This window comes from Nelumbo lutea, chromosome 1 (genome assembly GCF_056320005.1).
Source record: "Nelumbo lutea isolate HS-2025 chromosome 1, American lotus-T2T, whole genome shotgun sequence".
In the NCBI taxonomy this organism is placed as follows: domain Eukaryota; kingdom Viridiplantae; phylum Streptophyta; class Magnoliopsida; order Proteales; family Nelumbonaceae; genus Nelumbo; species Nelumbo lutea.
This window is the reverse complement of record NC_142684.1, coordinates 90,428,157-90,439,060: the sequence shown is the minus strand read 5'-3', so window position 1 is coordinate 90,439,060 and position 10,904 is coordinate 90,428,157. Positions and strand designations below refer to the sequence as shown.

Sequence of the window (10,904 nt, the reverse complement as noted above, 5' to 3'; positions counted from 1 at the left end):
AACAATCTAAGGAGGTATTACTTATGAGCTCGTGACTTCAACATAACAAAAAATTTACTAAGTCCACAAGGCCACCGAGTTGGTAAAAAGGACATCAATTTTGAGAGAGGACTATGAGTCACTCCCAAAGCCTAAGGGCTATGGTGCCGGGCTGACAAAGACCTCGACACGATATAAGTTCCAGTCGCCTCTTTGGCAAGGGCAACCTAAGACCTAGTCGCTTCGGCATAGGCAACCGGAAACCAACCGCTTCGTCATGGACAAATAAAAAATTAGCTCGTGGACAAACAGGTCAGGCATATACCATACAGTGCCTGCCCACTTCAGCGTACGTCAAGATTAGCTTATCAATACTTGTGCTTACTTCATCAGTTCGGTGCTTTGGAGTATTCCACACTTAGAAAATTTCGGGCAAGTGAAGTTTTGTGCATGCAAGATAAATGGCCAAAAATTTCATTCATTTAAATGGGAGTTCATTACATTCAAAAAAACAGGGAAGAGCACTACTACCAAACTTGGAGGTTCAGTACACACTATATATACAAGAGGGTCCAAGAAAAGAGGCACAACTCAGTCTTCATGGGGCTCTTTGCCCCCTCCTTCCACAATCTCGACATCTTTGGTCAGGTCCACCTCCATTGATGTCTTCGTAGCAGCAACCTCATCGATCTCCATGACCTCGTCGGCCGTTGCGTCAGAGTTCCCCAACCTATTCCCAGCTTCTAGATCAATTTCGTCATCATCGTCTTCCTTGGAGTCTGGACCTTCGCCCGCCGCCTGAATCACAGTCTTTGTCAAGATCCCAATTGTTGTGAGCAGTCAAATATCGGGCTGGGGAAATGCACATCTCGCCAACTAGTGGCAGACCTTGAAACCTTTGCGGAAAGCCGAAGTAGCTGTTTTGTTCACAAAACTATCGAACTCCGAAGAAGCTTTGTAAGCTCGCATAGCATGATCACCTGCTTCCTTCAACTCCTATGAGAAGATAGTCTCGTGTTCGGCAAGGAGAGCCTCCTTTTCCTCAATCTCCTTTTGTAGCTCGCAGATACGCTCCTCCTTTCATTTCGACTCTACCTCCTGCTTCATCGCTAGCTCGACAACCCTTATCATCTTGGACTGGGACTCTACCGCTTTCGACTTGACAGCCAAAACCTTAGCCTCCAAGACTTTCGCTTTTGACTCCGAGATTTGTAACAACTCCATCTAACGGTTGGACTGCTCAACTAGTGAGTGAATCATAGAGTCCGTCTGCAAAAGAGCCACACCAATTAGCAAGGCAAGAAAAGCATCAAGGACAGAGAAGTGAAGTTAGAGACATACCACCATTAGATGACCCCACGTAGTGGCAACGACCTCGGAACGTGACATCCCGACGCACTTCGACACCTTGGCAGGGAAGACGGCCTCCTTGCTCTTGAGAGTTGCAATCCGAGCATCAAAAATGCTTTGTCCCTCCTCGGGGGATGCGCTAGAAGCAGTGACCTCGGCTTGGACGGGCTGGGGCTCAAACTCCTAGGCCACCTCGGGCTCATGGGCTGTCGACCTGGCTCCCTGGTCATCTTCAACCAGGTTGATGATGGGTGCATCCTTTTTCCTCCTCGGGGGTGCAGGTGTGGTGGGACTGGTGACGAGCTTTGCGTCTTGGGGATCACTATGAGATGCCTTTCTCTTTTTCCTCTTCTTCATGTCGGTAAAAAGATTGGAGATAGGGATATCCGCCATAGTACCTGCAACACAGACACAGACTTAGCAATGAAATCAATGGGAAAGAAAAAGTCCAAGTGTGCGAAACCGAAATGGAGACCTACCCGAACTCAACCCTGCACTAACAAACCTCTCCTTAGCTAGGAAGTCGTCCATTTCCAACTTGAGCTTCGACCAAGCACGGACTTGTTCACTCACGTCCTTATCTAACTTGATGTTGGGGTCACAGATTATTGTCCCTCAATGCGTCGGAAATGGCCATCCCCCAGCCACAGTGACAATAAAGTAACATCTCTTCTAGGCCAGGACTTTATTAGGGAGGCCATACAGGATCTTGTACCCAGGTCGGGGGGTGAGGTAGTAGTTACGGTGTTCGGAAGAAGGAATGTTAGAAGAGTTTTTCTTAATAGACAAATCGAGCTAAAGGTGTTCATGGTCAAGGGTTTATCATAGTGATGGAATAAGGAAATGGTACCTACTATGGAATGAACTGAGTTCAGGTGAAGCTGACCTATGGTTATGTTGAAGAACTGAATAATTTCCATGATAAATCGGTGGAGCAGGAAGCGTAGCTCGGCTATCAGCTATTCCTCGAACACCACAACCTCGTCAGGATCGTGGTCCCAATGGTATCCCTCCAAAGGGATACACCAGCCGTGGTCATCGGGGAACTTGTAATATTCAGCCAGTGTTTGCAGACTCTCCACAGTCATCACGGAAGGACAGAAGCAGTCTAGCCCCAATCTCCAAGAACTACGGGAACTCGAGGTTTCTTTCCCGGAGTCTCCTTGCTCCTCGGCTTGGGAGTCCACCTCGAGCGGGCTGGGCTCAGAAGCTCATGTCGAGGTGCCCACTTTGTCAGGATCGGATTCTAATGCTTGGGCCGAGGAGTCCACCTCGGTTCCACTTGACTCGCCACTGACATCCAACAGACTACTAGTGCTAACACTTGACATTACAATAAAAGGGAAACAAGTTGAAACGAAGGAGGCTTACCTCAACCGAAGAAAGGAGATGACTTCGAAGAACATGGATAGATGACATCGACCTGGAAGTAGACACGTGAGCTCAAAACACGAACGCACAGATCACGACAGAGAAAATTGGGACCCCATGGCCCCTATTTATAGCCATTGTAGTCGATTTTCGACGAACAAAATCGATGTAATCCGATGACTCCCATGAAAACCGGTTGCACTCCTATCGAGACAGAAATCAATTGAGCGCACGTTTTGACGTCTGCGGGGTTGATAAATTTGCATGACATCTGCACGCCCCTGATACATGATTTGGTTTCCTGATCGAACCGGAGGGAATGCTGAGAACGAACCGTCAGACCGACTGAATCCAAGTCCACCTTAGCCTGACGTAAACTCCTCGCACCGAGTCATGACCCATGCACGAGGAGTGGGGGCAATTGATGATGGGCGATTTGGCCTGACCTGATAAATAGAGGACACATGGGTATAGACTACCAACTGGACGATGACTTAGCGGAATACCCACCTTGGTAAGGCAAATCACTTGAGTCCTAACAACCTCGCAAGGCACCGAGCTCCGAGGACCTTGGATGGTTGAAACTGTTAAATGCAAATACGCAACAGTTTTTAGAAAGTTGTTGTTTCCTAGCTTTCTGGGATCATGATGCGGAGCTTTAGGCCTTATCCGCATCCTACCCAAATCGGATGGACACGATGAGCGTTATCATCTAGCACGTCATCCCCCTATCAGAGCAGAACGAACTCCCACTTATCTAGCTCGAAGATCTCAGAAGGGCTTCGTGAGGCCTATGACAACCAAGAACATCTTTTTTGTGTTCTATTTTAAGAAACAATCTGTTTTTAAACAAGATGGTTTTTTATTTGTTTTTGGAACCAGCTACTAGAAAAACAATTTAAGTTGTAGAACACCTATAAACAAGCTGCCCTGTTTCCTTCTCTGGCACTGAACTGAAACACATTTAATTCTTGCACCATCTTGTGAATGTCTTGGATGGTAAAACAAGATTCCTTCTATGCAACCTTGTTGGAAGACGATAAACATTTGAACACAAACGCTTTGAGTCACCTTCCACTATGACATTATTAAGATTCTTTTCCTTGATGAACTTTAAGCATTCCAGTACAGCTAAAGCTTCCAAGTGCTGGGAGAAACTGCTGCTGATTTGCCAAATTTTGCTGCCAAAAGACTCCTTTTTTGTCCCTGAATAAAACCAAAGGATGCTGAGCCTGAAGTCAAAAAATCACCTTCTGTGTTTGCATTTAAAAAGCCAGGTTTTGGTGGGATCCAAAAATGTATTTCGCCTACCTCTATTCTAAGCTGAGGTCAAGCTGGAATTGAGCACCAGCTATGTTGCTTGCTGGAAGTTCTTCATATACCTATTTGCATTCACAATCAGAGAAAATGGGTCTGGGTCAGTATTAGAGAAAACAATTGTTTCTGCTATTCCATATCAGCCAAAGAACTGCTGAATGCTCAAATGGTTTATTTGTTTTTTACTTCAGACGAGGAGAGTGTGCCAATCCAATCTCCCCGCCATTCACAAAAGGAGTCATAACACTTGGTTGCTCCCACTTCATATTAAAGAAGCAACTGATGATTTTTAATTTTTAAGAATTGTTCAAATCAAAATAACTGTGTGGGGCCCGGTTTTGTATGAATCACACCACGGATGGAGATCGGTTTCACGTTGACAAAGCCTCTTGCTCCATGGTGTTTCATTTGGCAAATCAGTTGGATCATTTTTAAGGTAGTGATTTACACTGATAGCCGCCTCTTCAACCAAATTTCATAATTTCATATTGGTGCCTGAGGGAACAATAGCTGGACCAATATTGTGCTGGTTCTTGCACTGCAGATCTCAAACCTAGATAAAGGAATAGGGGTGCTTACGGTTCAGTTAACCACAGACCAAACTGAGGGTATATATTTGAAACCATATCGGTCTATTTGGTGGTTCAGTTAACCACGGACCAAATTGAGGATATATATTTGAAACCATATCGGTCTCTTTGGTTTGAGATAATTGTGTTGAAGTAATTGAATAAACAATTTCTAAGAATAAGAAAAATAATTTTGTATTTTCTGCCTTGTAATTACTTTTTATTTTTTATGTCTTTATTATCTCATTTATGATCTCATGTGCTGAACCGTTTGACCTGGACGGTTGAACTGCTGACCCAGCACCCAGAGGGAAAAGTGGTTCTGTTTTCAGTTTAATTTATAAAACATTTGCAATGTTTCCAAACCGAGGCCCTGGAATTGAAACTCCAAATCATAGATTATCCATGACGGTTAAAGTATCAAACAACCATCTTTTTTCTTATTGAACAGCAAATTATTGGATTCTCAAGATTGTGATATTATGAGATGGACCGCCCATGGACAATAACAATATGGGTTACGTGATGGTTCATTATCTATATCCTAGAAGACAAACATGACAAGGCAATTTTACTTGTATCAGAAAATCAGATTGGTTTTCAACCATAACAGTTTTTCATACTTGCACAGACCACTACTGCTCCCTACAGAGTACAGATTCCTAAACCTCATAGAAAACAGAGCTAATCATGGTACATTGCTGGTCTTGCCACATTGACAAATTCTAGATTGCTTCTTGCTGCTTTGTTGCAAGAGTCATGAGATACCATGATATTTTCACTGGTTAACTAGTCAGAGGTTTCTTCTTTGGGTACTTGAATTACCTCCAATTTTGATGGCTTCCTAGTAGAAAGTCTTGTAAAACAATGCCTCAAGCTGATAGAAAAGGCCTATAATTTTCTGCATTAGATGTCTTGTTTAGGCCTCAGGGGATTTGGAATACCATATGGGACAAATGTATCAATGTTCAACTCCAGCTAAGGGTAGAAACTAGAGTACCTAGATAATATAAAAACAGTAGCACAAGTTCCTTGTTTAGTAGCCAAACAATCAACAGATAACATATGTAACAACTGGATTCCTATCAAAATAAAAGATCATCATCTGGAGAGATAAAAAACAAAGAACTGAATTCTGGAAAAGAAAAAACAGAAAAAAAAAACTCAGTAGAGCTCTTAAAACATGAAAATATCTTGATGTCCTCTTTCCACCACCTGGATTATCCTTTGATCATGTCAGAATTGAGACTGAGAGAGAGTTCTGAAGCTAATGGACGTTGATTTTTTTTTTAGGTCCATTTTGGATTTAAAAGGAGTAATAGAGCATTTCATAAGCCCCAAAAAAATATCATTACCATGAACTTCACACACCACATCACCCCCACATACGCACAACATCTACCTTTTATAGGAAATAAAAGGAATAGAAGTAAGCGAGTAACATTCATGATGTACCATCTATCTTAAAGTGAGTGCAGTCTCCAAGACTGTCCTATAAGAAGAAAATAGTTACCAATTTCTACATGCCCCACCATTGTTGCTCATTGCAACCTAATAGCTAGGCCTAAATCAATAAAAACAAGCCCCACTTATGACCAAGGGAGGTTCCATAACTTTCTTGTCAAATTACAGTTAACAAACAGGAAGACACGAAATGCCCATTTGCTCTAGATTTAAAGTAGAAAAGCCGATGAACCCCTTTGTAAACATCAATAATAAGTATTCATCAAGACAAACCCACAAAAATGAAAACAAATTTGGGTACCTGAGAGAAAGTGAAAAGGAACAGAATTTAATCACTTGCCTAAAAGAAACAGACTTTAATCACTTAATGCCATGCCATATCAAAGAAATAGCACTTAGTCACTTGTTTGAATTGATTTAAAAATGGACCAGTGATATACATCAATAACAATCCTTCATTGGTAAACAGGGTTAAATGTCACCTAACTTATAATCTGTCCGGCATAAATGTTTGTCAACAAACTAACAACTTCTTACAGTCATCAATCTTCAGATGATAAAATTGACTCTGATAAATCAAGGGATGAACAATGGGCCAGACTGGCCTGAGTCCTGCCTGGCTGAAGGTAAGGTTGCACCTTAGGTTAAAAACTTAAAATATAGGCCCAAAGTCATTGAGATCATAAAATTAGAATCTTATTATGAATCCAACACACAAGACCATTTACTACAGGAAACAAAGTAATGTCATATTGATGTCTCCAACTTTCCTGTACCTTGATAGGAAGGAAAAAATACATAAGATGCATCTTATGCAAGTAGTAAAACTGAGGACACTCAAAAAATTAATCCATATATTTCTATACATTGATAAGAAAGAAATATGATAATGTAGGAACAGACTGAGCCCTCCAAATCGGGTGTTCATCTTTTTTCTTTTTCAACCTTTATTTTAATCTAGAGTGGTAGGAGTAGGGGTGCTACATATGGTCCTTAGTTCTCATTAATATCATTCATTCATGTGTTTCATATTTGTACAAGTGTCATTTCCTTGACGATGTATTCAGGGTTAGGAGAAATATAAGAAACCTGTAATCTGAAAATTAATAGAAATATATAAAGCATAGAAGTATATATTACCCATGTCATCCTCTTCACTTGATATGGATTGCTTCAGAATTGACCGATAGACATAAGGTAATTGTGACACAACAGACTGTTTTAGAAGTTTTCCCATGTGATCAGCACACCTGTTTGTAGAAAAGACAACATTTCAAAAAATGTCACAAAAAAGTTAACAAAATATTCCTATGCAACAATCAGAGCATAGAAGGAAAGACCCTTTACTGTTTAGCAAACCATTTTTTACCAGTAAAGGTAAATTTTTATTAAGCATTTTACAAAACTTGAGGTTACAATTCTCCAGGTAAGTTACCCACACATAGAAATAACCAAAAACAACTACAACCGCAATCTCCAAACCGAGCCTTACAATTTAGCCCAAAATAATTGCTGCCTTACCTTTAGCAAACCTTTGTTGTTGTTCAGAAAGCCAGTTCCACAATTCATCAATATTTTGAAATGCGGATCATGTACTTCTCAATCTATCATTGCCACCTTTTGGAGGTGGGTCCAAAGATACAATCTCAGGAGAAAATGAGTACTATCCAAGTCAATCCGACAAAGAGAAACTGTCAGTGGATCCACACTATTATCAGTAAATTACTCCCACGTTCTTTTTGAGAATGTAGGTGGGACCCATGGTAAATATGTTTTCCCCAGGTATCACTTACCCGGGGAAGTGTTACCCTTCTCCACTTGGGAAAGTACTTTCCTGGAGAGTAAATGCTCAAAATACAATCTGCCCAAAATACCCATTATAACAATATAATCCAAAATACATGGGCTTGGGCCCAAGGGTAAAAATGACAAAAGATAGAAAAATTAACCACTTACCCAAGAAAGTGGGTGAGGCAAAAGAACATGGGAAAGTTGAGAGGCCTCATTTACCTATATAAATTTAACAAAAATGAGCATGGGTATGTGCACTTACCTGGGTAAATGGCCTCTTGGTAAAACAAACAAGGCTTTGGTACATATCTCCTACCTAGACCTGTTCATGGGTCGGGTAGCTCAATGGGCCGGGCCGGGCCGGCCCTATCTAAGTCGGGCTTGGGCTCGGGTCTAAAACATCAGGCCCAACCTTTTTTTGGACTAAGCCCGAGCCTGACTTAATAATGTATTATATAATAAAAATATATTTTATATAATAAAAAAACATATATAATATATTTTTTCTTTATTATTCTTCTAATCTTCTCTTTTTTCAAGTAATAGTGAGATCTTTCATTATTTGTTTAGGTTTTGAGGTCTTTTAATATAAATAAAATAGTTTTTAATTGAATAAAAAAGGAAAATATATTTTTTTCCAAATTTTGGGTCAGGGTCGGGCCCAAGCTTCAGGCTTTATATGAGGGTCAGGCTCGAGCTCAAGATCTAGGCCTGATGGTTAGGCCGGGCTCAGGCTTGAGCTCGTGCATAAGCATATTCTGTTAATATAGAAGCAACGCCCAGCCTGAACCCGGCCTGGCCCGGCTTGTGAATACTCCTACCTAATATTGACAAATTAAAATCCAACCAAATCATAAATGTAAAATCTTATTTAGTTAACCAACACACCAAAAGCCCTAAGGACAATTGGAACATGTCCAGCCAAGCCATTAACCTTTAGGACTGTGACATATCACCACACTGGCACACTTTGCAACCAAGCATCTTGGAGGCTTTCTCTCTAGGCAAAACTCACTTTGGCAACAGCCCTTTTCACAGCAGCTCTCACTCCAATGCTGGGTAGCTCTTTCCACAATAGGTCTAATACCAATTGTGATGTACTTGACCAAAATGCAAAAACCCTAGGACTACTATTAGAACATGTTATGCCAAGTTCTTTAACCTTTAAGACCATAGCATAACGTAAACCTTAATGTTAATGGCTTGATGTGTTCCAACAGTTAAAGAACTTCTGGAACATGTCAAGCCAATCTGCTTAACCTTTAGACGGTAACATTAAGCAATTCAGGTCTTGCTTAAAAGAAACGCTCAATTAACTCCCTATTTTAATATGATTAATTAGAATCTGCCGATGATACCTAAAAGACATGATAGCTAAACAAACTGATAACCAATCAACTGGTATTCATTAGAACTCATGGGGGAGGGGGGTTCTGATTGATCAAAGCTCTTCCGGTATTGTATCCATGTGGCGTCGTAGAAATTGCCCATTAAACATTCAAATTTCTACTATTTCAAAGGATAGAACATTTTCTAAATCTAAGAATGCATCATGAACATACCGAAAAAACCCGACTGATCTTTATAGAAATCAATTGCTAAATCAATTATACTTGAAAAACATTAAAGAACAACACCAAATAAGGGATACACATAAGTTCTAAAATCTCACACTAGCAAACATGCGCCACTGAGAATCTCCTTTTTTTCACTCCTTAAAAATCGCATAAATAATTCTTTAGGAACCAGAAATCTCGACGAAAAAGATACTCTTATTTGCAAGAAGTTGAATTTTATTTACTGCAAAACTGCAAGCATAGTCATTATTGAACAGATGAATATGAACATGTTACCAACCACAAAGACACGGAGAACAAAAACCAATATCTAGGGTTAGGGTTTAATAGTGTACTTCTATCTTACCATCAGTTTCATTTGTTCTCTGGAATCTGAAATCTTTGAACCAAACTAGCCTGAAATTTTCCGGAGTGCCCCTTTGGTTTCATCATGCCCGCTTGAACGAATCGTAACCTTTAGTCGGAATCCCTGAACCTTGCTCTAAATTAGAAGCCGTCAAAACAAAGAAATACAATGTAAAAGTTAAAAAATAAATAAATAAATAACAAAAAGAATTGAAGGCATCCACTGTGAAAGAAAGCATGGGAGAAAATCTTTCTTTTGCGAAGAAAAGACGTATAGCGAGCTTGTGCGTGAATCTAACACCATCTTTTTCAATAATCTGAGTGGCTCCAGATTCGTAATTAACGATATTGTAGCAATGCAACAGTGATTTGATGGGGTTGGATTCACGCAGAAGCTTGTTATATGTCCATCTTATCTACAATCATCCAAAGCGAGGTTCCATTGAATACAGAGAGACTGAGAGGGATCTCGAATTGCCTTCCAATTCCAAAGGTCCATCTACCTAACTATATTTCATCAAACAAACGAAGTACCCAATTTGGCAATTAGCAAATGCGCTACCATTTTATTATTGACAAGGAGAGAGTGATTCCCCAGTCCCAACCCAAGTAACTTAACCCATGTTTTTTGGGTGCAAATCGGGTCGGGTTATCTCGGGTTGAAGTCAACCCTAATCTCGTAATCCGTTATCTCGGCTAACAAAAAGGTGTTATTTTAACAAATTACCTCTCGTTAAGTTTGGGAACGTGCAGTGCCGTGCAATGCAATTTTCCAAAATGGCCCTATCGCCCCAATTACCCAATGCTCAAAACGAAAGGCGAATTTTTAGCCTAAACCTATCATTCTGGTCTGAACGAGAACTGTTCTCTGTCGGAGTTCTTGCTGAAATGTCACTGTCAAGCGGTTTCTACGAACAAAGAAACCGAAATATTGGCTGCTTATCTACCTCCTAATCTCCTATGTCCTATCCGGTGAAGGATTTTTTCCTCGTCATCACTGTAGAAGGAGGAGTTTTTATTCACCGTCACCGGAGAACAACGCATTTTTATCGCTATTCTCTAAGAAGAAGAAGGTTACATGTTTGTATACGGTAAAAGAAAGGGTATCAAACCGTGTGTTTCTTTTATTTATTGATTTATT

At 40.5% G+C, this 10,904-nt stretch overlaps 1 long non-coding RNA gene across 2 annotated transcripts; it reads right to left on the bottom strand.

Moving 5' to 3' along the window:
- Positions 1-441: 441 nt before the first annotated feature.
- Positions 442-10,327, bottom strand: LOC148876073 (uncharacterized). 2 transcript variants are annotated; one of them, XR_016112935.1, is made up of 6 exons: positions 9,765-10,327; positions 7,191-7,300; positions 4,012-4,082; positions 3,615-3,906; positions 1,321-1,727; positions 442-1,248 (listed from the first exon to the last, which is right to left on the bottom strand). It is a non-coding gene; the product is annotated as an uncharacterized LOC148876073 (long non-coding RNA). The 2 variants fall into 2 exon arrangements; XR_016112934.1 differs by lacking the exons at positions 442-1,248; positions 1,321-1,727 and having other exon boundaries at positions 3,500-3,906.
- Positions 10,328-10,904: the final 577 nt, after the last annotated feature.